Here is a 6,698-nt window from a genome sequence, read left to right as displayed (position 1 = left end):
CTCTGTGCCGACGATAACTGTCATTTATTTTTCTGATTTTTATGTTAAAAGTGTCGAAAATAAGCTAAATTATGATTTGTCGTTTATTTGTAAATGGATGTGCAATAAGTTGACGTTAAATTTTGATAAAACTGTATATGATAGGCTCGAGACATATGTTAAGTAAATGTAATGTTTTAAATGTAAATATCAATAACATTTCAATTCAGCAGTCTACTAATGTTAAATATATCGGATTTGTAATTGACAATACACTGAACTGGGATGTCCATATTGAAAACCTATATGTAGAAAGGTCGGCAATTAAGTTAGTCAAATATTTGGGTAGACTCCGCTATTTTATTAATGAGACAAATCTAAATTTGATTTACAAAGCCATTATCTTGCCCCTTTTCGACTATGCGCATATTTTAATTGATTCCTCTTATAAAAAACTTACCAAACAATTGCAAAACCTCCAGAATCGTGCAAGCAGAATAATAATGAAAGTCAACCCATATATGATCATATCTCTAATTCACAAATTCATTCAGTTTTAAATTGGTCTTCTCTTGAATCTAGACATAATAAAAATCTTAACATATTTGTTTATAAATCAGTCCATGACATGTCCGATAAGTTTCAACCATCTTCTCATCATTATTCACTACGTAATTCTCATAAATTTGCTTTACCCAAACCAAAAACAGAATACTCTCGTTGCACTATATCCAACACAGAGGTACATCTCATTATATACTCTTCTTCCCCATCATATTAAATTATTGGAAATTATCGATGCATTAAAAAAAGGCCTTAAAAACATTTTCCAGACTTCTTGTAATTTTTAGTTCAGATCCCTCATTCTTACTTTGTTATCTTAATTGTATTGTAAATACTTTTTTCTTACTTTTTCATATTTTGTCAACGTCTTTATCGTAAGTCAACTAAGTTTTTCTTTTCCTGTATTATATTTACAAGCATACCAGGTATAAATTTGTCAGGGATCCCTCTGTAAAACAGCGTTGATATATCATCAACGCTGAGTAGGGCAATCCTCCGTCATTTTTAAAGATCATTTCTTTGTAATTGTAATGTATCTATCGTTGTTATAATTTTTAATTGACGGAAAATAAATACAATACAATACATTTCTTCTTCTTCTGATCTTCTTCCTCTTCCTCTCTTCTTCTTCCTCCTCCCCCTTCTTCTTAATTCTCCTTCTTCTCCCTCCTTGTTCTTCTCCTTCTCCTTATTCTTCGCGAAGTGGCGTATGGATCTACTACAAGAACGCACTTCAGTAAAGTATCTTCGAATGTGTATTCTCTCTCACGGCATAGATTAGGATTGGTGGTATATATATGTAACACTCATCCTGCGAACGAGGTATATAACGTTACACGGAATTTAAATTAGTTAATTGTCAACCCACCTCTTACTTTTGTTTTTTTTTCAAGGTAAGGCAACTGAGATGTGAATGTGGATTTAGACTGATTTGAAGAACTAATAAAGACTTGGTACGACGCATCAACCGTAGTCAGTAGTCGAAAGTTAGGCGAGGGTCTCATTACTCAGTCCCGCATGCAGCATTTTGTGCTGGGCTTGTTGGGCCAATCATATCACCAGATACCGAGATAGAGTAGAGTCTACTTCATTCAGCATAGTTTAAACTCCATTTTTACTGTTACTGCTCTACTCCTTCCTGTTTTATTTCTATATTAAAAACTTTTCTTCTCATTGTATCGTTGAATGAAAACTGTAAATGCAGTGTGAATAATTAATAAGAAAGTCTGGAAAAAATGAGATGATTTATGATGGGTTGTCCAAACTTCGCGGACTTTTCAAAAATATTCATCAGGCTTAAATTTGTTCACAAAATATTCATAATTTATACAAAACCAATTCAAGATATAGTTACCACATTGACGGCAAGATCCTAAACTATAAAATCATGGACGAAAATGTAATGTAGGTCAAGGGGTTTCGCCGGTATCGTGATCTCAAAATTCTATTCCGATCGGCGAATGCGCGCTGTGCTGGAAAACCATATTGAAAAAAGTGTGACCTAACTTCGCGGACCAAAGTTTTTGTGGAGATGTGCGCTGTGCTGGAAAACTGTCTGAAAAAGTGTGACCTAACTTCACGGATCAAAGTTTTTGTGGAGATTTAAACAAAAACTCAAGCTCAAAAAGTGAAATATTTATATCAGATCGACGGCAAAATGCTATAGAATTGGTTAGTGCCACATTTCACTCACATTTTTTATGATTTCTGCTTGCAAAATGGTAATATTGTAATGCTTATTGAGAATATCAGATTTCTTCAAAACGGGCACTAACGGTGACAAATTTGCCGATCTTTTGTCAATATTTTCATGAATACTGAACTCATCCAGTCATCCTAAAGAAACTTACACCAAAGGGTAATTTTAGGTCGCTTTTCATGTTGATGATGTCAGATTTCAAGGATATCGGCTAGTTTTTTAAATCAAACCGTCCACGAAGTGGGGACACGCGCGAAGTTTGGACTCACTGCCATAAATTAGATCTAAGTCTTTTGACTTAGCCCACTCATTCTATGAACCACTCATTCAATGAACAAGGTTATGATATAACCTTGTTCTCTGTTACTTTCTGTGTGGTGAAATAAGGTTGGAAATGTTTGGCTTATTTTCTTTTTCTTTTTTGGGGGGACAAATGCTTGATATTTTGACAATGTCAGATTCCATAACTTAGCTCTTAACTTCAGTAAATTTGATTCTTTAAATTATTTTTTCTTAATTAAAGATAGAGATTGAAAAATGACAATTGTCTTGCCATATTACTTTCCACCAACAGAGGGCGTACACAAAAATATGCCCAAAATCCAAGTTTTCGAGTGCTCTGGTGAATACAAAATTTACTCCCAATTCAGTTAGTAATGAAAAATAAATTGCAACTGTATGGAAATTAGTATTTTGGTCACAAAAGTGATATTTTAAGGATTTTTTAGATAGTGTGCTGTGCACAGCAATGGCATGCCATAATCCTACCTGTAGATTCCCCACAGGCAGGATGGTAATGAACTTAGCCTTAGTTACACTGTCACTGGCCCCAATCTTAGTCTTATTTCTAATGAGGTATTTGCAACAGTACTGACCTCATAGGTGACAGTACTGCATATACAGGTTGGTGCATGCTCCCGCTGTAACAGTGTCGCAGGGTGAGCTGTCTAGTGATTTTTTTAAATCTCTTTTTAGTTATGAGCTTTTTTTTAGTAAAATTAGTTATTTTGTATTGCAGTGTAGATATCATAATTTATATCTAAGGTAAAATTTTTGAAAAAATGTCTGCATTTTTTATGATGATGCTTGAAAGTCAACCTTTTTTAAAACTTATTTAGATCTCAATATGATCCCCTAGACATTGAGTCCCCTTATACAGGAATACCTAATTCTTCCATGTTATTGATGATTATGATGAAGCCATGATATTTACAGGTTTAAATGTGTAAATAATGATATTTGCTCTTTTTATTTAAATCAATTCCTAATAAAGTATGAAAGTGAAAGATACTAGTTAGTAGCTTGAAACATGTACTTTGATACAAAGTTTGAATAGTGCATTTAATCATGTATGGAAAATCAATACATTTTTTTGCAGACTTTTGTTATGAAAATCATTTTAAATGTTCGTAAGATAAAAGAAAAACTATATAAAAAGACCCCATAAAATACTTAAAGGTAGAAAATGCTGAGGCAACATTTAGCTTGAGTGTACCTGGTTTTGATCCTCCATAATTCTTGATTTGTTTAGTGTAATATTACTTCTGTATTTAATTAATGTAATATACTAAACTTGCATTAGTATGAGTATAACAATCATTATTTCCAGCTTCTCAGTTTGTTAAAAAAAATCAGTAACAAACTTTTCATTACTTCTTAGCAAGCCAATACAAACTACATTTACATGAAGCAATAGCACCATGAATTCTCAAATAAATAAATTTTCAATAAATGATATTCAATTCAAGTGTTATTTTCCACTTTCAATTTTTCATATTTACAGTATTGATACAGCACAGCATGAAATATTCACATTTAAATTGCATAGTACAATAAAACAATTCAAAATGAAATATGAATTGAAAAGAGTGGAATGGCAAACTCAAAGCAGAACTTGCAATGATGTAGGCACCTATGTAAAAGGTAAATGTAATTATGATATATAATAAACAAAGTCAGTCATGGACTATATACATGTACTGTATTACAAATCAATTAAAAAAGAATAAGGGTAAATATATACAGAAACATAAAGGTATACAAATATCAAAGTTTCAGCAATTAGTACCATTTTGTGATTGGTGACTGAAATAATCAAGTAACTGACCAGATGAAATCTTTTAAAGACTTCTTTTGAAAATGACTATTGAATTATTTTCAAAGGGCATGTTCTACTTTTATCCATTACCAGTATTTTCCTTAATTAATTCATAGATATTGTTTATGTCACTTGTAAAAAAAAATCGATAAGTATGCCCATAAAAGTAAAACAAATGTCTTTTGGCATTTTTAGCAATAGCTTGACTTCATTCCTGTTGTATCCCTCCATATTCTCTTTTTTTCTTAGAGAAAGTCATGTCATGGGATTGAATCATAGAAATGAAAACAAAAACAGTCTTAAGTTGATAGGAAAATGTTGATTATAATGCATGTAAGAATCATGTATACTGAATTCTGCAAAGTTTTAGAAATGCCAGACTTATTAGAAATTAACTTGAATTATTGTTCATATTAATTTTGTTTTGAGTACATGAAAATTTTATTTGACCAGAAGGTTTTAATTGTTTACTGATGATGTTTTTTCCTATAATTAGAGTAGATATAAAGTATTTCGTTTTGTGGAAATGTTTTAAAAATCAATGATATTCTTCTTAAATAGCATTAAACCAAATCCTTGAAAATCTTATTATCTTCATACTTAAATTATCACATGACAGGTTTTTCCCTTTAAGGAAGATACAACATGTCTAAGCCATCTTTTCCTGATGCTAATGCCAGAAAGGTGTGCTGGGGAGCAAGGGATGCATTTTTTGATTGCTTATCAGCTAATAATGATGATGAATCAAAGTGCAAAGAACTCAAACAAGCATTTGAAGCCAACTGCTCCAAAGCATGGGTAAGTTTGTTTTTATGTTAGGGGGGAAGTTCTTTTTTAATATAAGTTGGTTTTAATAAAATCAGAAAAATGTTAGTGATGGTTTGATGAAAATCTATCAAAGACGATAGATAAAAATCTATCAGAGAAAAGTGAGGATGAAACATTTATTGAAATTTTAAATTTGTGACATCCTATGCGGGCAGCTTCCCCATATTTTATTACATAAATTTGAATTTTTTATTGAATACATTTTGTCTTATAGAAGGGAGTGAAATGATATGTCTGGTGATATTTCCACAGAGCCAGGTAAAAATGGCAGATGTAATAATGGCAGAGGTAAAAATGGCAGAGGTAAAAATGGCAGAGGTAATAATGACAGAGGTAAACATGGCAGAGGCAGAGGTATCATTCTATCGACCTGTTTTGAAGGAGAAGTTCACCCTGACAAATGGTTTACTATAAAAATAGGAGAAAAATATATTGGTGAACGTTTGAGGAAAACCCATCGAAGATTAAGAAAGTTATTATAAATCCTATTGTTTTATCTGTGACGTCATATACAAGCAGCTGCTCCGTATGCACCAAAATGTATACTTTTCAATTTTTTTAATCAGTGGGTCCTGTTTGCTAAAAAAATCTTTTAGGGGCGGATGTAAAATGATTTATATGTTGATTTACTTAAGGTACAATAAAAACCATTTTCATTTTTTTAAATGACATTTTATTGATATTTTTCATTACACCATATGTGGAGATAGACTGCTCGCAAATGACGCCACCATTAAAATGTAAAATTCTAATAGCTTTTTAAATCTCTGATGCATTCCCTAAAACCCTCACCAATATTGTTTTAATTATTTTCTAGTATTTTTACAATAAATTTAAGTTTATGTCAGGGTGAATTTTACCTTTAATGAATTAAGACAAATACAATTGAGATCCAAAGTGTGCTTCAAATTTGAATATCAGAGGAGCGATTTGACATGAAGGCCGTGCATGAAAGTTGAGGAAAAAAAATACCAACTCAACTCAACTCGATTGGGTGCAGAAGATCTACAGTATGATTTTAAAATGTTACACTTTCCATTAGTTCAACATTATCATTCTAATTTTCTTCTCACCACATTTCTTATTAAATATACTGTACATGGAGAGGCTTTTGGATTTTTTTTTGCATGGGGGTTTAACACTGGTCATTTATACCTCTGTCATACCTCTGCCATTGCCATTTTTACCTCTGCCATTTTTACACCGAGCCATTTCCACTTCACCATTAAACTAACTTTTAGAGAGATAGAGAGAGAGAGAGAGGGAACTTGTATCACAAAAAATTTGGAGGAGCTGTTCATCTTGAGTGTTTTCACAGAAACTGCTTTTACTACAAAACTTACACCTCTAATTTAGCATCTTTCTGTCTTTTTCATTCTGTTTTATCATCATTCTTCTGTATGATTTTTGTTTTGTGTGTGTTTTACCAAGGAGATATCATATCTCCTTAGTTTTACTTTGTTCTCATGTTTTGTCCTTGAACTACAGGCCAAATACTTTCTCAGGAGGAGACACTTTCTGAAATACAAA

The sequence above is a fragment of the Lytechinus variegatus genome, chromosome 7, assembly GCF_018143015.1.
Source record: "Lytechinus variegatus isolate NC3 chromosome 7, Lvar_3.0, whole genome shotgun sequence".
NCBI lineage: Eukaryota > Metazoa > Echinodermata > Echinoidea > Temnopleuroida > Toxopneustidae > Lytechinus > Lytechinus variegatus.
The sequence above is the reverse complement of the archived record's forward strand: the minus strand, read 5'-3'. Positions refer to the sequence as shown.